At 37.8% G+C, this 25,338-nt stretch overlaps 1 long non-coding RNA gene and 1 other non-coding gene across 2 annotated transcripts; one reads left to right on the top strand and one right to left on the bottom strand.

Annotated features, from left to right (window-relative positions):
• Nucleotides 1–12,012: 12,012 nt before the first annotated feature.
• Nucleotides 12,013–13,212, top strand: LOC133821697 (uncharacterized). Its single transcript, XR_009887744.1, has 3 exons — nucleotides 12,013–12,370; nucleotides 12,834–12,917; nucleotides 13,155–13,212. It is a non-coding gene; the product is annotated as an uncharacterized LOC133821697 (long non-coding RNA).
• A 3,277-nt stretch (nucleotides 13,213–16,489) lies between these two features.
• Nucleotides 16,490–16,596, bottom strand: LOC133827839 (small nucleolar RNA R71). The gene has a single exon (XR_009890490.1). It is a non-coding gene; the product is annotated as a small nucleolar RNA R71 (small nucleolar RNA).
• Between the last annotated feature and the right edge of the window lie 8,742 nt (nucleotides 16,597–25,338).

Below are 25,338 nucleotides of genomic sequence, written 5' to 3'. Positions count from 1 at the left end.
TGGGAGTCTTTATATCAGCCCCCAAATCCTGGCCCACGATCCAACGGTCAGGTGCCTCTTCATCCGACGGTCAAGAGTCGCGTAGGGGGCATTTATGAGTCATTTTTGGTCTGGATCCTCGACGCCTCTAATCCGACGGTCCAGGAGTGGCGGATGCCAAAGGATGCCCCATCCTACGGTCCACCTCGTTCCAGGGACATTAATGATGACTCCCCCCGTGCGGATGTGACGCCTCGTGACGTACGCTGATGCCCTAGTCTAGGCCTAGCAGCCTTTGGGAGGCCTAGGCGACTCTGCGAGGCCCTTGCAACAATCACATGGCGACACGTGTGTCGCTTTTTCCCAAAGCGGGCCAAAGGTAAACGTCCCCGGATCACGGTAAACGATCCGGGAGAAGCCACCTGCCACTGCCACGGCCGTTCGGTCAAGCTTCCTAGCCCGGACAGGAACTGGGGAGACGACTTGGCGAGCGCCGCGAGGGTGGTGCAACCCTCCTCCCGGCTAGCCCGGGTGAAGGCTTGGGGGGTAAATGTTATCCCCATTTCCTGGAAGGGCTTTGGGCCTTCGCCCTGGCCCACGGTCAGGGGACCGACTCGGCATTTGGCCTGGCCCAGGAACTCCAGATTGGGCCCGTTTGGAAGGGTCTGGGACGTCCCTCCGGGTTCATCTTCAGCTTGGACGGTCCCGGCGATGTCTGGAGCGCCCGGAACGTCGCGGCCTACGCGTCCCTGTCCCGGAGCCTGGAATGGTCCGGGCCCGAGGTAAATGTAGCAGGCCAAAGGTAAACGGACCTGGATCGCCTCCTCTCCAGTTGAAGGGCCAGGCGCCCAGGATCCCGAAACCGCCTCAGTTCGCGTGGGCATTGTCCCCCCACTTTTCGCCTGCAGAAAAGGCCGCATTGGGATTGTCCACTGATGTGTCAGGACTGCGCAGCCAAGTACCCTGACCGGTCTTGTCTCCTGAATCAGCCTCGTGACTCGAAGTGATCAGAGCCAAAGTGCCGTTTTGTCGGGCGAAGGCTTGTGTCGCAGGTCAACTAATTGGGCCTTAGCTGGTTTGAATTTTGTGCATTGTATATCTTTTTGTATTGGGCCTCCACTAGAAAGGCCCCTGTACACATTCCTCTGATGGGCCTGGGTCGGATCCGGCCCAGACCCGATGATCCCCTCAACTTATAAATATAAGCTGTAGAAAAAAAGGAGAAAAAAGAAGGCAGAAACTCTGTTCAGATATAGTTAGAAAACTCCATTGTAAAAGCTTCTTCTAGCTCTAATATACGGACTCGTGGACTAAGGCTAGTTAACGCCCCAACTACGTAAAAACCTTGTGTCGATTTCCCATTTTCATTATTATTACTAGCAAATATCATTCATTAATATAGTTGTCGAAAATCTCGGTTAACAACATGATATTATAGATGAAAGAGTTATTTAAAAGAAGATAAATCATAAACTTTTCATTGCTCATTTTTGGGAGATCAACATAAAATAAATATCAATTAGTTATATCTTGTTTCATCCTCCACCTTAATAATCTTAAGGGGATTAGAAACTCATAACTATCAAAAATAAAAATTACAACATAATCAGGAAAATTTGGAGGAGAACCCACAAATTGTTCATCTAAAATACATAAAATCTACTCTAAAAAGATAGAGAGAAAATAGAGATATGGAAGAAGGGGTGTATGAGAAGTGTCTTGAAATGGTGAAATGAGGCTCCTACTTATAGGAGGGGATGGGGACTAAGAAATAAAAGTAAATTACATTGGGGGATACAAACAATGATTAAACCAAAATAAAACATGAAATAATAAAAATGGTAATTTTGATGTAAATGTTGTAGCTTTCTTGTGCATGTTTGAAGATGGGAATTTGGTGCTGTTTACCCAAAAACGGACTACCTGATGACGTGGCAGGATTGGTCTACACGTGGGAGGCACGTGGCGATAAGAACAATTAAGTTTTAAAATGGTATAAAATTATGGTACAGTTGTAAATAAAATAACTCACGATATTATTGGAATTAAGATGAAAAAAATGGTTTGAGATGTAAATTTCTCTTTCAAATACATCATCAAAACATCATTTTTTCCTATATTACCTCTAATTTTTACATTATATCATGGGTAGCTTCTTTATATTTTCTCTCCACATTATTTAAATATTATATTTTAAATATCTTTATTAATTAAAATAATAAAAAAAGATAAAGAATAAAAAATAATTAATTTAGGAAGAGAAAGAATGAAAAGGACTAAAATGATAATAAAAAATGTTTAAAAGAGAAGTAAATATTAGCTACATGTAGAGTTGGAAATATAGTGAGCTAAAATAGAGGAATGGTTTAACTCATCCAATGTAGTGTGTTTTTAATAATTTTGAACTAAATTTTATAGCTTTAGTAAGAGGTTTAGAATCTCAAACTTGGGTTACAAAGTCTAAGGCCCCACCATCTTATAAGTGGTTAAAATTAAATTTAAAATAGAGTCTTATGCAAAATAACTTAAAATATTCAAATAATTAAATTTAACTATTTTATAAAATTTCATCTCAAATTGTGTTGAACAATAGATAGACATTTGGTGTATTAACAGTGTTCTTTAAAAAAATCTTATATACTCACAAATATTACCCACAATATTAGATAACTAGTTTTAGCTATTAATATTTTTGAGTAGATCGATTTAACAAAAAAATATATATTTAAGTGAAGCTATATTATTTTAAATTATATGTTAACTATGTATTATTGTGTATTATTCTTAACATCACCTAACATTATTCAGAAAGAAAGAAAATTAGACTTAATGGACGATTTCACTTATATAATACAAAATTCTTATCTTATAGGACAAACAATATTATTAGAAACTTACATTAGTTAACAATGTAAGAATATAAGTTTCTTCTAACCAAAAACAATTAGAAGTGTATGAGTTACTTTATTCTCATCCCTAAGAATGATCTTTACTATTAATATCTTCAAGTGATGATCCCTTGAGTTAATCGTAATTATTCTGAATAAAATTAAGAGATATATTAAGAAAATAAATAATGACTAATATTGTACAAATTCATAAAAAATATATATAAAAAAATACACACACACTTTTTAAATTAGATTGACATTGAGAGACGAGGTTTACGTTTACAGCACCAAGATTAGCATACAAACATTCTTGGATAAACCTCATAGCAAGTCTAGAAGTTTGTATTCAGCCCAAAAAGCTTAATTCATTCATGAATATGCACAAATGAGAAGTAGTACTAACATTGTAATTGTGCCAAGAATGAATATGATCACGCTGTATCAAATCAATGGTCAAGTGCCATTCCCAAAATAGAGAAGTAAAACAATCTTCCGCACATAAATGTAATGTAGCTCCTACTAGGGGTGGAAATTTGACTCGTTAAACCCGCAAACACGCTCGATCCGCAACTCTAAAACTCGGTTTTTGATAAAACTCGTCGGAGTCGAGCTAAAATCGGTCTGAACCACACATGGCTCGGGTCAGGTTCGGATTTTGAATGTTCGGTGTCGCAGGTTCGGGTCTAGACTCGAAACTCGAATAGCATTAAAATTTATGAATTTTTGTTTTTTTGGTATTTTTGAAAGTGTACAAAAATGGTATTTTTGAAAATTTTGTACCAATGCCCATTTTCGACCCAAAGCCTAATTGGCCCAGCCCAACTTGAAACCCGACCCCACCTGACCCGACCAAACTTGAAACCCAAATTTGAACAAAAACCCGAAAAATTCAGATCAGATTCGATACTACTTTTTTCTACCTGAAACCTGCAAAACCTGAATTCGATGCACCCGAAACCCAAAAATCTGACTCGTATGCACCCCAAGCTCCTACAACATAGGACTATAAATCTATAACTTGGACAGTGTTGATTAATAAAAAACCAAAACCATAATAGTTATTCTATGAAACACAAGCTCATTGACATAGCAATATATATCCTGTTTCCTTTTTGCAATATGGAAATGCCTTAATTACACAAAGTTTTAAATAATATTGTCTAACAAAATATATATATAAATTAATTAATTTCTTTTTTCTGTAAAACCTACAAAACAAAAAAAAAGAAATAATTTATTTATAAAAAAATAAAAATAAGAATTTGTCATAAGAGAGAGAAAATGAGGAAAGATTCTCTAAACTTCCCACTTTTACATTAAAGTGACTGAAAATAATAATAAAAATAATAAATAAATAAACAAATAAGCTTATAACAGGGTAGGGAAGAAGAACGAAAAAATGAGATTGATCTTTTGGCAAACAAAAGAAGACAGGAGAGAGAAAATAGTAGAGAAGGAAAAAAAAACAGATATAATTATGTATTTTCAAAAGTTCTTCTTTTAAGGTCTTGAAGGTAAGTAAATTTGCATTCTTCTTTTATTCTCTACTTTTCTTTACTAGAATCTCTCCAATATTTGGTTCACTAGACAAAATAAGTCAATATGTGGCACATAATCATAGAGGAATGGAACATATTATGATTTTCTTATTGTTAAGCAGTTGAAATCATCGCTGTCAATTTTTATTTTTCTCTTTGATTCCCTAGACGAAATAACTCAATATGTGAAATGTAATCAAAAGGGAAAATAAAAATCTCAATAAAAATGGATTGTTGTACTGCCAAAATCGTCATAGTTTTTTTTATATATTTCTCTTTGATTTACTACACAAAATTAGTCAATATGTGAAATATAATGAAATAGAAAAAAAAATATTTATAAAAATATATTGTTTTGCTGTCAAAATTATCACAAAATCTTAATTTTGATTAGGAAGCAATAAAGCAAGATTGGTCACCAAATTTAATACCTCATGACAAAGCACTAAGCTAGAAAGTTACAAAAGAAAAAACTTTCAAATAATTGAAATTTGCAATCATAGCGATTATTTGATGAGACAAAGTCCAAAGTAAATATCATGCTATCAATGGATTAAAAAAAATCAATTCGTATATATTCATAGTCATATACGAGAAGTGTTGTACCCAAAATGTGTATGATTTAAATATTTATAACTCGCAAGCGCACGAATCGTATATGAAGTATATTATTCGTGTAAGAATGATGTCGAACCAAAGAAATTGACTAAAATAAAAAAAAATATTTAAACCAAAATTAAATAAATTTTAACCTACCTCCAAAGATTGACATGGTTTTGTTTTAAAATAAAGAAACGAAATACTAAAAATAAAGTAAATTAAAAAGAATTACTTTTAATAGTTATTTATAAAATTATTAGGATTTTGGAATCCACAAAATATAATTAATAATATTTATAAATATGTTGACTTCCAATTTTTAGTGATAGTTGAAACCAATCATACTATCTTTTACAAAATATGTATTTTCTTTAAACTCTCTTTAATTCAAAAATATAGATTTTCCTTCACTTCAATAGTATAACTTCAAAGCATTAATTGTGGATCAATTTAATGAAACAACAAGAAATCAAATAATGTTATATCTTAAGTCAAATATAATACTTATATTTTAAGAATTAGATGTGAACAATTTAATGAACCATATTTAATCAAAGAATATTATATTTTAACAAAATTAAGAACCAAGTAAAATATATACTAACAATCTAAAATACATGATATTATAGATGAAATAATTATTTAAAAGAAGAGAAATCATAAACTTTTCATTGCTCATTTTTGGGAGATCAACATAAAATAAATATCAATTAGTTATATCTTGTTTCATCCTCCACCATAATAATCTTAAGGGGATTAGAAACTCATAACCATCAAAAATAAAAATTACAACATGAAATTCCGTTTTTAGTAATTACCAGATTAATTAAACAATGAATTAATTAAAATGCGGAATGGTAATTAGTTGTTTACACAGAAAACGGTTTTGTCGGGACAAAATCCGAACTTGTCACGACAGAACTGAATACAAAAAATAGACAGTGCAAAAATTAAAGAACACAGCGAATTTTTACAAGGTTCAGAAACTCTTTCGGATATCCTACTCCTTGGGGCCACGCCCAGAGAATAAACCAATTAGTAAAGAAACAAAGTGTACAAAAGCATTGACTTAAACAATGTAAGACTCCCTCTTAAACTATTGCCGCAATATTGTTGTACTCTTCTCTACGAATCTGGTTTGATGAAACGTTGATTCTCTTGAACTCCCTTAAAAGAACAGCGAGTGCACACTTCCTCCCGAAGTGAGACTTAGATCGAATCCTCTCCCGAAGATCCTTATGAACACGTTCACAATAGACACTATCTGATTACAATGGACTAGATAGATATCCACAAGTACACTCAGCACTCTCACAAAGATTAAGGTGAACAAACTTAATCTCTACAAATAAACACACTCTTCAAAAAGGCATAACGTTTACAAATATTCAAAATGGAAGAGGTGAAAAATCCAAAGGCCTTGGCAAGGTATTTATAGGCAGGGAAATCGTCCAAGGCTATCATATTCTGGAATCTTTGAAATCAATTTGCGAATTCCTTTGATTTAGGAAAACAGTCAGCCAGATGGATTCTGTGTCGACAGAAAAGGAAACTGATGAGTCAGCAACGTAATCAGTTTTATCTGGCAGAACGAACATGGTCATTTCTTATGACCATGTTCATTTTCGACACATTCTTTATTTCCAGAATAGACATAATCTCATATAATCCCTGAAAATGATCTCAAGATATTTGCACAATATATTTTTACCAAAAATTGATTATTTGAGATAAATAAGGCAACAAATATATTCACACTTAAAGATCTTTTTACATTACAAAACCAGCTGAAAATATTGCCAATAAAACCGAAAATCAATATGGAGATATGCTACTGATTTTTCTTTAAACAATTAAAATATTTTGTCTAAATTAAAGTTTAGCCAAAAAAAGATTTTACACAACATAAATAGAAAAATTTAGAGGAGAACCCTCAAATTGTTCCTCTAAAAATACATAAAAGCTACTCTAAAAAGATAAATCAAAACGTGTTACTGAAACTATAGTTGAACTAGGGTTAAAAGATTTTGGTCTCAAAAGCCGCATTTCTTATAGATAAACATTTTCTTTTTACATGGGATCCCAAAAGTAATAAGTTTAAGATTGTTTACAAAATTTTAGGATAAAAGTACAGTGATTAGCCACTCTAAGGCAAAACAGACAGTTAAGCATTTCTCTTCCTATTCCACTCCTTGGCCGTGGCGGCCGATCAGCTGACTATGTACATTCAGCCCCGCAGCTCTCCATCTCAGGATTAGTCCAACTTGCCTTTGCCTTTACCTGCACCACGTAGCACCCGTGAGCCAAGGCCCAGCAAGAAACACAATAACATAGCATAATCATTCAACAGACAATCAGATAACTCATACCGCATAAGCATGTACTCAACAATTTAAGCATTCATGTTAATCAAGTATTCAGCATACCAAGTATATCAGGCCATATCAATAATCAATCCACATATGATAACTAGGGTTAACGCCCTTAGGCCGCACCCTCTATTTATCCCACTGACTCCGGCCCGCTTAAACTGAGCTCAGTGAATATTAAGCTATCCTTAGCTACCAGTGCCCGAGCCGCACCCTGTGCGCAAGTATAATTTACGGCACCCTTAGGCCGTTTATCACATGTCGCATGACATAATACCATCTATGACATCATACATATATAGGGAGTTCTTAGTCCCATCACAAACACATAATCGGGTGCAGTTTTCTTACCTTTAGATTCGCTAGCTTTGTTCAATTTGATCCTCGAGCACGATCCCACCTGAGCCCTAGCGTACACCTAGTCACAGCCATAGATCAGAATCATCACCAAACCTCAAATCCAAAACCTAGCCTCGGGACCAATCCCAAGCCCTCGGGAAGCCCTAATTCCACCAAACGGGGTGGTGGAATCAAACCCTGAACCCCCGAGCAAAAACCCTTGAAAATAACCCAAAAACTCCTTTATGGAAATAGGATAGCGCTATAGCGCCCTAAGGTGGGCGCTACAGCGCTACAAAAAGAACCTAAAACGCCCCAGACCACATAGCCTAGCGTTGTAGCGTCCAAAGGCTAGCACTAGTCACAGCACAGCAAACCCTGCATTTTCTTCCTTCGATTTTCCCCGAGCCAAACCTTACCAAAACTCTTCCAAACATAAAAACAAGCCTACCAACATCTCCAACTCACCCCATACATCCAAACCACACATAACTCAATCACATGCACCCCAAATCAAGGGAATCACCATGGCTGAACCTAAAGCTCAGAAACTCAATAAGAACAACAACTGAAACCACATAACTTAAGCCAGAGTTTCTTACCTTTGATGGATGAGCTCAACCTAGGTTATCCTCCACACTAGCTTGGCCTTCACCTCCTCAAAGCTTCAGCCTCAACTCCCTAGAATTCCCCACCAAAACTCAGCTCAAAATCCACAACAATACCAAGAACTAGAAACTGAAAAACTACCTTGAACCTTACCTCAAATAATGAGTATCCCCTGCCAATTCCTCAAGCCAAACCAGGGATCCTAGCCTCAAGCTCTTGCCCAAACTCTTCCTGAGTTTTAGCTCCAAGAAACCTCAAGAAATGGAGAAGATACCTCCAACCGAGTGAGAGAGAGATAGACTCCTAATTCCCTTTTTTTTTTTTTCCTTTTCTCTTCTTTCTTTCCTTCAGACCTCTATTGCCTTCTACACATTCCACTAAAGTATAAAACTTAATAATACTTATCCCTTATAAGCCAAATGACCAATTTGCCCTCCCCTTTATCCCTAAGCCTTTAAATCAACCTAGGGGCATTTTGGTCATTTCACCCAATTCCCGCTAATTCCTCGAATGTCTCTAATATTTACCGCTTACTTCCTAAAACCTAACCAATCACCAATTATATTCTCCAATATCAAAATAGACTCCAATATATTCTCTAAATTCTCATAAATACCCCCAGGCTCGATCCGAGCCGAGTATAAATCCCTGCCGCGACTTTTTCGCTGAACCGCTCACTAGGATCGTCTCGAGTCACAGATTACAAATATATCCACATAATAATATGGTCTCATCAATTTATCACAAATATATACAGTTATGCCCTCAACGGCCAAAATTACGATTATGCCCTTCTAACCTAATCAGGGCCTACATGCATACTAATACACATAGTCATGCATCTCAGATACTCAATTAATCATATAACATGCTTTTAATCATTAAATCACATATAATCCAGTTATGCCCTCCCGGTACACTAATCAAGGCCCTTAAGCCTTATTAGTAAATTTGGGTCGTTACAAAAAGATATAGAGAAAAGAGAGATATGGAAGAAGTGGTGTAAGAGAAGTGTCTTGAAATTGTGAAATGAGGCTCCTATTTATAGGAGGGGATGAGGACTAAGAAATAAAAGTAAATTACATTGGGGGTTACAAACAATGATTAAACCAAAATAAAACATGAAATAATTAAAAATAATAAATATGGTAATTTTGATGTAAATGTTGTAGCTTTCTTGTGCATGTTTGAAGATGGGAATTTGGTGCAGGGAGACAAAGTAAGGGACAGGCGGCTCAAGAACTGCTCTCTTTTGAGCTTGCTGGGTGCTGGGAGGCAAGGAGAGGCACGAGCCTGCTAGCTTCTGGGCTGAGAAAAGGTTCAGGTTCTGTGATGGGCTTGGGAGCAGCTAGAGGAAGGCCTAGGCGGCTGGGGAAGGTAACCGCGCGCAGGTGGGCCTGGGGGACTGGGCCAAGATGGAGAGGCGGGCCCACATGGAGCTGTAGCTGGCTGGCGGGCCTAGAGGCAGGCGGGCCTGGGTGGAGAGCTGGAGCTGAAGCGGGTCGGACTGGGAAAGGAAGTGGGCTGGACTTCAAATATCATCTTTTTATTTTCTTTCTTCAACAATATCAATTTTTTCATTTTAATTTCTGCTTTATTTCTTTCTTTTTTTTTCTTCTTTTCAAGCACAAAAATTCATCATAAACTAAATTGAAATTAAATATTCTCAATAATATATATACAATATTAATTCCATGAAAATATTAATTAAAACTTAATTTACATTGACATTTAAATTCAATAAAAATGACATTTTTGACCTCTAATCAAACAACAACAATTTAAATAATTAAACTATAACATTCTATAACAAAATAACTATAAAAACACACAAAATTCTATTAAAATAAAACAAACCTAATAAATTCAAAATGACTCAAAAATTTAACAAATCAATTAAAAACTCAATAATTAAGTAACAATTAGCTTACAAAATATGGTAAAATAATTCTATTTAGTAGAGTTATCAAGAAGTAAAAAAGAGGGTATATATATTAAGTATTGGAAATATATCATACATATATATACTAACTATTCGAAATCTATCATACGTATATATGTTTAATCGGCAACAAAAGTGACCACAAAATTCTATGCAAACCTATCATACATATATGTATAAAAGTTAATATACTTATACTCGACTGTTGTGTTGAGTTGCTAAACTAATCCGCAAATGCATATATTTATATATATACACTCAATCGAAGCGAGAAAGAAAATGCACAGATATTGCATACATATATCTGTTCTATATAAAAAAATATGTAGATAATGAAAATTCTTAGTTTTAACGGTTTGTTTTGTTAACTTTAACGAAATATTCTAAATATTTAACGGAATATATTTTTAAAACTAACTTAAAAATAAATATTTATCAATTATATTAATATAAATTCAAATATTATAAAAAATCATTATTATAATAATATTTACTATAAGATTACAAATATCATACATTTCTAAAAATACCAAAAATTTCTATGAATGATCATTTACTGGAATTATTTCACTCATTTTTCAAAATAACTATCTAGTAAGCTCAGTCAGTCAGATTTATTGAGTGCAGTTACAATTCTAATGAGTAATTATATTAGAGCGTGTTTGGAATGTAATTACTAGGGTAGTAATTACATATATGAGTAATTATATTATATTTTAAAATATAATGTGTGTTTTGATGTCAAGTGGTAATTACTTATAAATTTTTTATTATTATGTTTGGCAAAACAATTATTAATTATACAAAAAAAATTATTTAATAAATATTATTTAAAATTAACAGTAATTAGTAATTACACAGTGTAATTACACTCAACTCTTATGAGGTTATGAGAATTGGAGAGTGTAACTGAGACCTCTCAATTACCTCAAATTACATAATTACCGTGTAATTTCATGATCAGTCAAACACGCCAAGTTAAGTAATTACTCTTAATAACACAAAATTCTAATTACATAGTGACTTTCCAAACACAAGACCATATATACTTTATACTACTTTCTTCCATCCTATATCTTTGGGCACATCTTGTAGCTTGGTTACTATACATATAAATAAATGAAACATTTACATATTATATGATCACAAAATTACAATAATGTAGTGTGGCTATTTTCTTTTCTTTTTCATATATAATATCATTATTATAAATAAAGGTTTTAACTAAAGAAATTAGAATAATTCTTACGTCGCAGTAGTCCCCCATCTTCTTGTATCAAATAATAAATAAATAAATAATTTTCATTATAAAAAAAAAATAGTTGTATTATTTTAGGTAATTAAAAATAAGGAGTTGTAAAATTATTATTGTAAGAGTACTCTTTTATTTTTAATCGGAACCAAATTTGCTTTGACTAAATAGTAGTAATATTATATGCTTATTTATATGAAGTGAATATATATTATATTTTTGTGGATTGGCCCATATTTTTGGCTTCGACCATCTAATGATTGTATTGATCATATATATATATATAAACAGTATAATGTTAACCAATCATATAAGTACATCATCATATTTGTGGCGATCTTATTTTGTTCACGGGGCAAAATCCAAAGACGTACGTACGTATGTTGATTAATTAAGGTTATTTGCGGCAATAATGCCTATGTAGTTAAGTTTGTTGCACTTAAATGCTTATGTAAAAAATTTGGTGCAATAATGCCTACCATTAATGTTTTGGTGCAGCTGTTGGTCCCTGAGCCGTTAGGGGTATATATGATACACGTGGCACGACCCGATTGGGTTAAATTATTAAAATTTAAAACAAAAACAATTAATGTTTCTGATTTCTAATTTAAAAAATAAAAAAAAAACTAACCGTGATTAACTAATATAACCAAAAAAACCAATTGTCTAAAACCAAGTTCTAAAACTAATCTAAAACCAAAAAATCTCAAAATTCCATACCCAGAAAAACGATCTAAGCTTTCCCCCCTACGATCGAAGAGACGACCGACCCCAGCACGGAAGAGACGACGACGACTTTGCCTCCACAATGCTAGCCTTTCGACAACCGGAGGAACAACCACCCGACTACGGTGAGTTCTTTTCTGTTGTACATAGTTCTTTTACCCAAAGTTCTTTTCTGTTGATTGGGTTTTATTTCTCAAAGTGTTCATGCAACAATTTTTTGGGGAGAATGAAAATGATACTCTATATAGAGCAGTTTGGGCGGGGAAGGGTGTCGGTTTTCAAATTTTTTGGGGGTGAGAATATTGTTGATTTATAGTAGGTGGTATTATTAAATTTGGGTAAAAATGTTGTTGAGAAGCATGTGCATACAATTGACAGAGTGGGGTCCATTGAAATATATACTTTGTTTATTGAAATGAATCTTTGTTGTTGTAGTCCATGGTTCAATCGTGTGGTAGACTATGTTGCTCTTCAAGTGTGTGAACTATATTGTGTTTCGGTTTGTGTGTGTGTGAAGTGTTGACATTGCATTTTTTATTTCTATTGACTAGGGCAGTATTCTAAACTAGAGTTGTCTTTATTTAACAGGTGGTCATACTAACATCTTCACTATTGCAATACACCATGGAGGAAGCTGGTTTACTCCATTCGGCAATAGAAGATATGAAGGAGGTAAGGTTGATTATGTTGATTGGGTGGATACTGATTACTTCACTAGGATGGAATTGGATGGAATGGCCTTGGACTTAGGACATAAACTTCTAGTGGGTTTTATGTACAAACTAATAGGAAATGTGCTTAATATGGGCTTCATGGTGGTAGGGGATAAGGAGATCCTAAGAATTGTAGAGGACATTGAGAGGAATCGGGCTACAAAGATTGACATATATCTTGTTTTTCCTGAAACAGTTCTACCTTTAGATTGGAAGGAAGATTCAGAAGTTGTTAAGCATGTCCCTGCTACCACTCTACCTCCTCTGAAAAGATGTATTATAGAGGAACTACCAGATGATTGTGATGTTCCTACAGATGTTGTTGGCATCCTTGTTGATGCAACCATTGATGGAGAACAAGAAGAGTTTGATGCTGATCAATATTCTGAGGAATTTCATGATGCTGACTTTGATGAACTTGATAAAGAGGAATATGAAGAAGAGTTTGACTACATGGATTATGAAAGTGATATGGAGAACCAAATACCAGAGGTGGTTGTGCTTTCAGATTTAGAGGATGATATTGGTGATGTGAGGGAAGATACAGTTGAGGAGAACCAAGACCCAGTTCAGAGTGACAGAAATAGGAAAGGAAAGCAAACTGATGTGAGGGAAAATACAGATGAGGAGAGCCGAGACAAAGTTCAGCGTGACAGAAAGGGAAAGGAAAGCAAACTGATGAAGATTTCATATTGGAGGAGGAAGAGTTCGAGCAAGATGTTGAAGGTGAGATAGAGATGGGTACACAGTCTGACCCTAGGAGGTGGTGGCGATCAGTTTCAGATTTTTGTACTCAAAATCTTGATGATGGAGACTCAGATGGTATATGTTATGAGGAGGAGTTACACGAATTGAAGTCAGATGATGAGTTTGATGCTGGTAAAAATTCCAAAGAATTCAACCCGAAAACCAAAATGCAAAACTTCCAATTTGTTCTTGGCATGGAATTTGCCACTGTTATAATTTTAAGGAATGCAATAAGGGAGTACTTTATTGAAGGTGATCGAGAATATGTATTTATTGCCAATGATTCAAATAGAGTTAGAGTTAAGTGCAAGGGTGCAAACTGTGAATGGATGTTGTTTGCTTCAATAGTTAACAACAATGAGGGTCAAAACACTTGTTGACAAGCATAGTTGCGGCATTGTTTTGGACAATAAAAAGCTGACCTCAACTTGGCTTGCAAAGCACTTTTTGGAGCAATTTAGGCTAAATCCAAGTATGGAATACAATGCATTTAGGGAGATAACTGCAAAGACCAAGTACTCACGTGTGTCTAGCTGGACATTTTACAAGGCCAAGACAAAAGCAAGGAGGATGTTGGATGGGTCTGTCAAGGAACAATACGCCATTCTTGATGACTACTGTAAAAGGTTGTTGGCTACCAATCCTGGCTCTACTGTGAAGTTGAAAACTGATTTGGTTAATGGGAGAAGGCAATTTCAGCGTATTTATATTTGTCTTAAGGCGTGTAGAGATGGCTGGTTGGGGGGTTGTAGACCTCTAATTGGTCTTGATGGCTGCTTTTTAAAAGGATATTAGGGGCACTTTATTGGCTGCAGTGGGCATTGACGGTAATAACTCCATGTTTCCCATTGCCTACTGTTAGGCTAATTTTAGCCTATCTTTTTAAGTGTCTTTATCAGTGTCTTTTTAATGGTTCTTGTGTTTTTGGAGCGTAATTATGCTTGTTTTTGCTTGATTTCAGGTTCAGCTTATGTTTTGGGCTTTTGGAGTGAATTGTGTAGAAATCAAGCATTTGGAGTGTATTGTGCTGAAATGTTAATTAGGGCCGCGGCGCAAGAATTGGCGCCGCGGCGCTCTTGCATATTAGAGCCGCGGCGAGCCCCTTTCCAGAAACTCGAGATCTTGCATTTTTCGAGTAGGGCCGCGGCGCAGGTATTGGCGCCGCGGCGCTGGCGTCCGTGCACTTCAGAATTTTTAAGGGCAATTTCGTCATTATGGAGAGAATATAGAATGAGGTCTTCATTCTGAAAAGGGGATCGCGATTTTTGACAGAAAAACAGACAAAAAGAGAGAAAAGACAAGAGAAGACGGATTTTGGGACAAGCGTGGGCGACCTCCGACAACTCCCCATCTAGTTTCATCCTCTTTTTCTTTGATTTTTCCTATGTTATTGTTTAGTTTGATTATGGATTTGAATCTTGAGATGATGAACTAAACCCTTATTAGGGATATGATGGATATTGACTGAAATCATCCCATGGTTAATGCTATTTGATTATTTCTTCTTGCTTGTTTATGAAATTTGTTCATCTTTGTGCTTAATGTATGTTTGAGATTGATCACCTTGAGCATGATTCATGATCCTAATGTGAAATCTGAAAAGTGAATATTAGGAATGCTCTAAATGAACGAACATAGGTTTGATGCGAAACGAAAGTATTCGCATAGCTTATGTGACTTATAGATTATTACTTAAAGCGAATTGATTGTTGTGCTATCTCAGAAATGCAATAGTTGACAATGCAATTTAGAACCTAAATGATCTGAAAAGAGTTTAGGTAATTTTATAATCTGTCATTTCAGTGAAAGAAGAAGAATAGTCAACTAGCGTTAACAATTGGGTAATCGAAGCAATTGAAATCATATCCCTATCTTCACATCCATTGTTAAACCCTTAATTTCTTATTTGTTGATTTTGCTTATTTTGTTTTCTGCATTATTATTTAAACACCAAATTTTATTGTTGCCAAATAGAAATATAGATCCAATTTTGTTAGTACTTAGCTACAATTCCCTTGGGTTCGACCTCACCTGTGTGAGTACTACTTGTATGATACGTGCACTTGCGTGTATTAAAATATAAGCAACAAGTTTTTGGCGCCGTTGCCGGGGAATTGCTTAAGTTAATATTACGTTAGTTGGATTAAATTCTAATTTGGTTTTCTTTTCACTTTTTGCTAACTTGTTTGTGTCAAATTCTTCTTATCTCATCTCAGGTACCATTGGTTTATGCGACGTCAAGGACCAGCTGCAAGAGTGCCTGTTGATCCTGAGATAGAGAAGACTTGTCGGCAAAACAGAAAAAACAAAAGGTTGGAAAGAGTTGCACACAGGATTGAGCAAGAGGAAGTTATGGCCAACTACGGTAATAATGGGGGTGCCATAGAAGACCCAGCTAATGGTCAGAATCCACCCGACCGTAGCCTGAGGGACTATGTGTTGCCAACAATGACAGGGGTCCAGTCTTGTATAAGACCACCCACCGTAGATGCAAACAATTTTGAAATAAAGCCAGCCATACTTCAGATGGTTCAATCCACAGTCCAGTTTGGGGGACTACCCACTGAAGACCCAAACATGCATCTCTCTAACTTCATGGAGCTCTGTCAGACATTTAAAATGAACGGAGTTAGTGATGATGCTATCAGACTTAGATTGTTCCCATTTTCTCTGAGGGAGCGAGCTAAGAGTTGGTTGGTATCTTTGCCACCTAACTCAATCAATACATGGAATGATCTAGCACTGAAGTTCCTCTCTAAGTTTTTCCCTCCAGCTAAAGCAGCTAAGTTGAGAGGAGAGATCAATAATTTTTCTCAGTTGGATAATGAATCTCTTTATGAAGCTTGGGAGAGATTCAAAGAATTGATAAGAAAGTGCCCGCATCACGGAATAGAGAAATGGATGCTAGTCCATAATTTTTATAATGGGTTGTGTGGTACTACTCGCACACTCATTGATGCAGCAGCTGGTGGTGCGTTTATGAGAAAAAGGGCCAATGAGGCATATGACTTGTTGGAAGAAATGGCCATGAATAATCAGCAGTGGCCAAGTGAAAGAAGTTCTTCAAGGAAAGTGGCCGGTATGTATGAAGTGGATGCAATTTCGAAATTGACCGCTCAAGTTGAGGCCTTGACTAAGCAATTGCAAGGCAATGTGATAATAGCTCTAGTGCAACAGGCCCAGACTTTGTGTGAAATATGTGGGGGCCCTCATGCCTATGAACAGTGTCAGTATGCTGATGTAAACAACATGCCTATGGAGCAGGCTCAGGCTATTGGGAATTTTCCTCGACAGAGCAACAACAACCCTTACTCCAATTCCTTTAATCAAGGGTGGAGGAATCATCCCAACTTCTCTTAGAAGAATGATCAGCAAGGCCAATCTTCAAGCCAACAGCAGTCATTCCAACAACAGCCACAGGGGTTCTTTCAGCCAAGATTTAGACAGCAGCAACAACCCCAACCGCCCACTCATCATCAGCAGCAACAAAATTCTGGTGGAAATTCTAATGCTCAGTCAGATGTGTTAAACCAATTCATGGCTAAAACTCGGTCTTCTATTAGAAATTTGGAGACCCAAATGGGACAATTGGCTACTCTCATGGCTAATCGTGCCCAAGGTAACTTGCCTAGCACCACTGAAGTCAATCCGAAAGAGAATTGCAAGGCAATCACGTTGAGAAGTGGGAAGAATTATGAGGGACCAAGTGAAAAGCAGCCAGTTGAAGAAGTGGGTCAGGATCAACAGGCACAGGCACCGACACAAGAGGAAAAGAAGCACAGTGAGAAAAAGGCTACTGAGGGCATACCAGTAAAAGAGGCTACCCCACCAATCAGTATTGAGCATCACATAAAGATTCCCTACCCCCAAAGGCTCCGTAAGAACAACATGGACAAGCAGTTTACTAAATTTCTGGAAGTTTTCAAGAAACTGCACATCAACATTCCATTTGCGGAGGCCTTAGAGCAAATGCCGAGCTATGTCAAGTTCATGAAGGACATCTTGTCCAAGAAGAGGAAGATGGAGGATTTTGAAACTGTGGCATTGACAGAAGAGTGTAGTGCTATTCTGCAAAAGAAGCTCCCTCCTAAATTGAGAGATCCTGGGAGTTTCACAATACCGTGCACTATTGGGAGAATTGAGGGAATAAATGCTCTTTGTGATTTGGGGGCCAGTATCAACCTGATGCCATTGTCAGTTTTCAAGAGATTGCAACTTGGTGAAGCAAAGCCCACAACTGTAACTTTGCAACTAGCTGACCGTTCGTTGGCACATCCAAGAGGGGTAATTGAAGATGTCCTGGTCAAAGTGGACAAGTTTATTTTTCCTGCCGATTTCATAGTTCTTGACATGGAAGAGGATAGCAATGTCCCCATTATCCTTGGGAGACCCTTCTTGGCAACAGGCCAAGCACTTATAGATGTTCAGAAGGGTGAGTTGAAGTTGAGAGTGCAAGGGGAAGAAGTTGTGTTCAATGTGCTCAAGGCCATGACCTATCCAGAAGCTAGTGACAATTGCTTTTCAGTGGATGTAATGGGTAATTTAGTGGAAGAGAGAAAACTGATGAATGATCCTCTTGAGTTGAGTTTGGTTGAAGATGAAGTTAGTGATCAAGATGGAAAGGAAGCTATGGAGTACGCAAAATGGCTTAATTCTTATGGGCCATTGAAAAGGAAATACTTTGAAGAGCTTGGGGCAGTACCAAAAAGATCATTGCCCTCAGTTGAGAAGCCCCCAGAGTTAGAACTGAAGGTACTTCCTGACCACCTGAGGTATGAGTTTTTGGGTGAAAACAAGACACTCCCAGTTATAGTTTCAGCTTCACTATCTGATGTGGAGACTGAAAAATTGTTGAGAATTCTGAGAGAGCACATGAAGGCCATTGGGTGGACTTTGGCAGACATCAAGGGGATCAGCCCCTCTACTGTTATGCACCGAATTTTAATGGAGGATGGAGTCAAACCAACCATAGACGCCCAAAGAAGACTTAATCCACCAATGAAGGAAATTGTGAGAAAAGAAGTGTTGAAGTGGTTAGATGCAGGGGTAGCTTACCCAATTTCTGACAGTGAGTGGGTGAGTCCGGTTCAGGTGGTACCTAAAAAGGGGGGGATGACAGTAGTGAAGAATGAGAAGAACGAGTTAATTCCAACAAGAACTGTTACTGGTTGGAGAATATGCATTGACTACCGCAAGCTAAACATGGCACAAGGAAAGACCATTTTCCCCTTCCCTTTATTGATCAGATGTTAGACAGACTGGCAGGAAATGAGTATTATTGCTTTTTGGATGGTTACTCTGGGTATCATCAAATAGTCATTGCACCAGAGGACCAAGAGAAAACGACATTTACATGTCCTTATGGCACATTCGCTTTCCGACGCATGCCATTTGGGCTATGTAACGCACCAGCAACTTTCCAACGGTGTATGATGGCTATTTTTTCTGACTTGGTTGAGAACTGCATAGAAATTTTCATGGACGATTTCTCAGTGTTTGGCTCATCGTTTGATCATTGTTTGAGGAACTTGGAGCTGGTATTGATTCGATGTGAAGAATCCAATTTGGTGCTTAATTGGGAGAAGTGCCACTTCATGGTTAGAGAGGGGATTGTTTTGGGACACAAGATCTCACAGGAAGGCATTGAGGTAGACAGAGCCAAGGTGTCTACTATTGAGAATTTGCCCCCTCCAGTTTCGATAAAAGGGGTTCGTAGTTTTTTGGGTCATGCCGGTTTCTACAGACGGTTTATAAAGGACTTCTCGAAGATCTCCAAGCCATTGTCTAATTTGCTTGTTAATGGAGTGCCCTTTGAGTTTGGAAAGGAGTGTATGGAGGCTTTTCAAACTCTTAAGGAAAAATTGATTTCGGCACCTATAGTCATTGCACCGAATTGGGAGTTACCGTTCGAGTTGATGTGTGATGCAAGTGATTATGTTGTCGGGGCTGTGTTGGGTCAACGAGTTGACAAGGTTTTTCGCACCATCTACTATGCTAGTAGGACCTTGAATGATGCTCAGTTGAATTATGCTACTACTGAAAAGGAGATGTTGGCCATAGTCTTCGCTTGTGATAAGTTTAGGCCATATTTAATAGGGAATAAGGTTATTGTGTACACAGACCATTCGGCAATCAAATACCTTATGACCAAGAAGGATGCCAAGCCAAGACTAATCCGATGGGTCCTTCTCCTCCAGGAGTTTGAATTAGAAATCAGAGACAAGAAGGGTACCGAGAACCTAGTAGCAGATCATTTGTCAAGATTGGAGTCAGAAGAGGGTCAGAATATGAAGGAAGTCCAAATAAATGATGAGTTCCCTGATGAGCAGTTGTTCGCCTTAAAAGAAAGTTTGTTGGTTCCATGGTTTGCTGATTATGTCAACTTCCTAGCTGCAAACATCACACCTCCTGACATGACAAGACAACAATTGAAGAAATTCTTTTCTGAGGTAAAGCACTATTATTGGGAAGAGCCGATCCTTTATAAGCACTGTGCCGATCAGATAATTAGAAGATGTGTGCCTGAAGAGGAGATGTACTCTATCCTGAATCATTGTCATAGTCTGCAGTGTGGAGGTCACTTTGGTGGGACAAGGACCGCTGCAAAGGTTTTACAAAGTGGGTTCTTCTGGCCAACTCTCTTTAAGGACGCTCATGAGTTTGTCAAGGCATGTGATCGTTGTCAGAGGACTGGTAATATTTCAAGAAGGAACGAGATGCCTTTGACTGGTATTTTAGAAGTGGAACTGTTTGATGTGTGGGGTATTGACTTCATGGGCCCTTTTCCGTCATCATACAACAATCTGTTTATTTTGCTAGCTGTGGACTACGTTTCTAAGTGGGTGGAAGCGGCTGCAACTCACGCTAATGACGGTAGAACAGTTCTTACTTTTCTCCAAAAGTACATTTTCACCCGGTTTGGTACTCCTAGAGCTATTATTAGTGATGAGGGGAGTCATTTCTGTAACAAGCAATTTGAGGCATTACTTGCAAAATATGGAGTTAGACATAGAAAAGCATTACCCTATCACCCGCAGAGTAATGGACAAGCTGAGATTTCCAACCGGGAAATTAAGTTAATATTGGAGAAGACGGTACAGAGCTCAAGGAAAGACTGGTCAAAGAAGCTCGATGATGCTTTGTGGGCATACAGAACGGCTTTCAAAACACTTATTGGTATGTCACCATATAGGCTGGTCTTTGGGAAAGCGTGTCATCTTCCAGTGGAACTTGAGCATAGAGCATTTTGGGCCATGAAGACCTTGAACATGGACTTGGTAGCAGCTGGTGAGAAGAAGCTTTTGCAATTGAACGAGTTGGAAGAGTTTAGAAACGAAGCCTACGAGAACGCCAAGATTTACAAGGAGAGGACTAAGAAGTGGCATGACCAGAACCTTGTCAGGAAAGAATTCTAACCAGGTCAACAGGTATTACTCTTTAATTCAAGATTGAAACTTTTTCCGGGCAAGTTGAAATCGAGATGGTCTGGTCCTTTCACGATATTACAAGTGTTTCCTTATGGTTCCGTTGAAGTAACAAGTGAAAAGACTGGCAAGTTTAAAGTAAATGGTCAGCGATTAAAGCTCTACTTGGGTGGTCAGTTTGATCAAGCCAAGTCCGCCATCCTCTTGGTGCCTCAGTAAGGAGGAAACCAGCGTCCGGCTATATGACGTTAACGACAGCGCCATTGGGAGGCATCCCAAAGTGTATTTTGTTTTGCATTGTAATTTTTTTGGTTTGGAACAATTAGTATTTTTAAGTGTTTTTATTTCGTAGTTTTATTGTATTCTGTGTAAAGAAAAAACCGTGAAAAGCGTGAAAAATTGAAATTTTTTTGCTGTATTTTAATTAGGGCCGCGGCGCATGTTGTAGAGCCGCGGCGCCTAAGGGTATTAGCGCCGTGGAGAGGCGCTGGTCAGAGAGCATGGAAAATTTGGATTCGAGCTAGCGCCGCGGCCCTCTTTTCCTGCGCCGCGGCGCCTAAGGGTATTAGCGCCGTGGCGAGGTGTTGGACAGAGAGCTGGAAAATTCGGAGTCGCGCTAGCGCCGCGGCCCCACATTCCTGCGCAGCGGCTCCTGGGGAAATAAAATTGCACTAGCGCCGCGGCGCAAACACGGGCCACCATTTAAATCCGAGATTTTTCCCCAATTTTTTTTAGACCCAAACAAATTACACCATCCGCCTCTCTTCATCTTCTCCGCCTCTCCTCCGCCCAAACCACCATTAAACCTCCATAACCACCAATAATTCACTCATCTTTCATAATTTCTTCATCCCTTTCCATAAAAATCATTTCCTCCATCATTTTCTTTGTCCCTTTTGACCTATTTTCTTCAAAAATCCCCTTTTACCCAATCATTTCAACCCTAATCCGAAAATCCCATCCTCTTCCTCAATATTGCTCATTTCTTCAAGCTTTGGATAACAATGGTGGATTATCCATGGGTTTCTCAATAATGTAAGTGATTTTGCTTCTATTTTTTCAATTTGTTGAGAATCCTTTGGTTATTGGGAAATCTAGTGTTTATAGGGTTTATTATGGATTAAGTGGAGCATTTTGGTTATTTTTGCTATTCTGAAAATTTGGATTGGAGAATTGTGGTTTGTGAAGAATTTTCTGATTTTGGGAAGTGACAAAAACAAGGGGAGGTGCTGCCAAAATTTCTAGTGATTTACAAGTTGGTATTTTGTGAGTTGTTTCACTCAATGGGGCCAAAGAAGGGTACTGTGAATGCTTCAGGTGCGTCATCGTCCCGCCCTCCTCGTGTCTCAACAAGGGCGGATTATGACACCTCAAGATTTGTGAGCAAAGAGGCTCAAGAGCGGTTTGTGGTGTTGTCAGGGAAACCTATTCTTGAAGAAAGAGGCATGGAATTTAGTCCAGAACCCTAGAAAACCAGCCATTGTATGAGCCTATTCGAGCTGAGATTGCTCGGCGGCAGTGGGACCAATTTGTTGACTGCAATGGCAAGGCAAACCACACGATGACATACGAGTTCCTTGCTAATTGGCCAGAAAAAGAATATAATGCTGTCATGGTGCGGGGCAAGAAGATACCAGTCACTCTTGCAGCTTTTAATCAATTGTATGATGTACCTAACTTTCCCATAGAAGAAGAAAAGCTGCGGGTACTGGGGGCCGATAATATAGACTATGTTGACCTTGCTGAAACATTGGGTTTTCCTGGCGCAAGAATTCATTTGAAGGATGGTGAGCCAAACTGTATGTATCGCTGTGAACTTAACCAAGTGGCTCGTGCTTGGTGCTATTTTGTGAGTGCCCGTCTGATTCCCAACAATCATTTGTCTGACATCCCTGTTGACCGGCTCAAGGTGACATATGCTATTTTAAAGGGGTACAACATAAACATTGGGAGGTATGTTCGGGAAAGTATAAATCATATAATTCAGGGCACCACCACTGGCGGGTTAGGACATGGCACTTTCATTACTGAACTTTGCGTGGCATATGGCGCACCTCAATACTTGACTGACATGAAGGTGCCTCCGCAAAAGCCAGTCGGTTTGGCCATGGTGAATCGCCTCATTCCACCGCATCCCTATGATGTCCCACAAGTTCAAAGAAGAAGAGGTCGCCGCCGACAAAGGACCGATGATGGTGAGGATGAGCCCGAACTTTTGGGTGGCCCCATGGATCCTGCTATGCAGCACACTCATGCTCAGTTGAATTACCTTATTCAGCAAAACATGCATATGCAGACTTATATGGGGCAGCGGAGTGCTTACGATGCAAACCATATTCAGCAGCTGAATAGTTTGGTATCTCGGTGGTCTTTGGATGAAGAAGATGAAAATTACTTTGCACTACCACCGCGTTTCACTCCTTATGATCAACCACCACCACCCAACCCATTTTGAGGGGTTGTCAGGTAAGTTTCTCTCTTTTTGATTGTCATGCTCACATTGGGGACAATTTGAAATAAAAGTTTGAGGGAGGGGCTTACTTTTCTGTTTTAGTTTCGCTTAGTTAAAATTTTGTTGTTTAATTTTGTTGTTTTTCTTTGTGTGTGTGTCAAAAGTTAAGCCAATGATATGTATAAATGCCGTTGTTGTCGCTTGCCAAACGAAAACTGTGTCTAACCGTGTGCTTGATTTGATCACTCTTTGGATTAATTTTGATGCCTTTTGGAAATTTTAGTATATGTTGCAAATGTGAATAAGTGGATTATGCTATACATGTGTTACTTGGGTTTGAGGTATGAATTGATGAAAATGATAGAACTTGCACTGCTTGCCTTTTGAGACGAAATCCTTGATGACATTTGTTTTGGAATATGATTTAGGCAATCTTTTGGAACGTTTGGGCCTTTCAAGCTTACCCTTATCATTATTATCCCTAGTCCGCCTATTTGTGCCTTAACTTGTTTGATTGATTGTATAACCACTCATTAAGCCAAAAATGTACAAATTATTATTTGTCCCTACCCTGTGAATTATGCCATAAGCTTAGAAATAAGTTTGGGGGAACGAATTGTAATTGGGTAATTGATGTAAGTGGATGAACGATGTAATCTTCTGATTGAGACAAGTGTGAAATGTAAAAGTACTTCCAACATCACTAAATTTTGATTAATAATAATAATAATAAAATAATAATAATAACTAAATAAAAAAGAAAACAAAATGATGAATAATTAAATAAAGTGATGTTGGAGCATTGAGTATGAGTCCTCAATCAATAAAAAGTGGGTGAAAAAGGGGTTGGTAACTGAGTGCAAAGTGGGTTGTTTGATTGGTTTTTGATGTGCTTATGGTATAATGAAGCCTAAATGTCTTTCTTATCCACCTTCACCTAAGCCAAAACGTTATGAACCTTTGAAGTCCTTTTGATTCCATAACATGTGTTGTTGACATTAGTGGAGAAAGGTAAGTGTGCAAGCATATTGAATTTTGGCTAGTGGATCGTTGGAATGAGTGAGGCATGTATGGTGTTATCTAGTTATTCATTTGTATTTGCAAGGTATAATCTAATTTCCAATTGAGGCATTCAGATTAATTGTTAGAGTTTTTGAATTGAAATTCTGGTTGATCAACAGTTGAAGTTTTGTGAGTGATGACGGCGTGGTTTAAATAAGACTGGAGGCTTAACTTATCATGTTTATTTGTTTTAGTTTAATTTGTCGTTCCCTTACTCGAGGACGAGTAAGAATAAAGTTTGGGGGAGTTTGTTAGGCTAATTTTAGCCTATCTTTTTAAGTGTCTTTTTAATGGTTCTTGTGTTTTTGGAGCGGAATTATGCTTGTTTTTGCTTGATTTCAGGTTCAGCTTATGTTTTGGGCTTTTGGAGTGAATTGTGTAGAAATCAAGCATTTGGAGTGTATTGTGCTGAAATGTTAATTAGGGCCGCGGCGCAAGAATTGGCGCCGCGGCGCTCTTGCATATTAGAGCCGCGGCGAGCCCCTTTCCAGAAACTCGAGATCTTGCATTTTTCGAGTAGGGCCGCGGCGCAGGTATTGGCGCCGCGGCGCTGGCGTCTGTGCACTTCAGAATTTTTAAGGGCAATTTCGTCATTATGGAGAGAATATAGAATGAGGTCTTCATTCTGAAAAGGGGATCGCGATTTTTGACAGAAAAACAGACAAAAAGAGAGAAAAGACAAGAGAAGACGGATT

This window comes from Humulus lupulus, chromosome 3 (assembly GCF_963169125.1).
Source record: "Humulus lupulus chromosome 3, drHumLupu1.1, whole genome shotgun sequence".
Lineage (NCBI taxonomy): Eukaryota > Viridiplantae > Streptophyta > Magnoliopsida > Rosales > Cannabaceae > Humulus > Humulus lupulus.
Note: the sequence above shows the minus strand (reverse complement) of the source record. Positions and strands in the feature narration are given on the sequence as shown.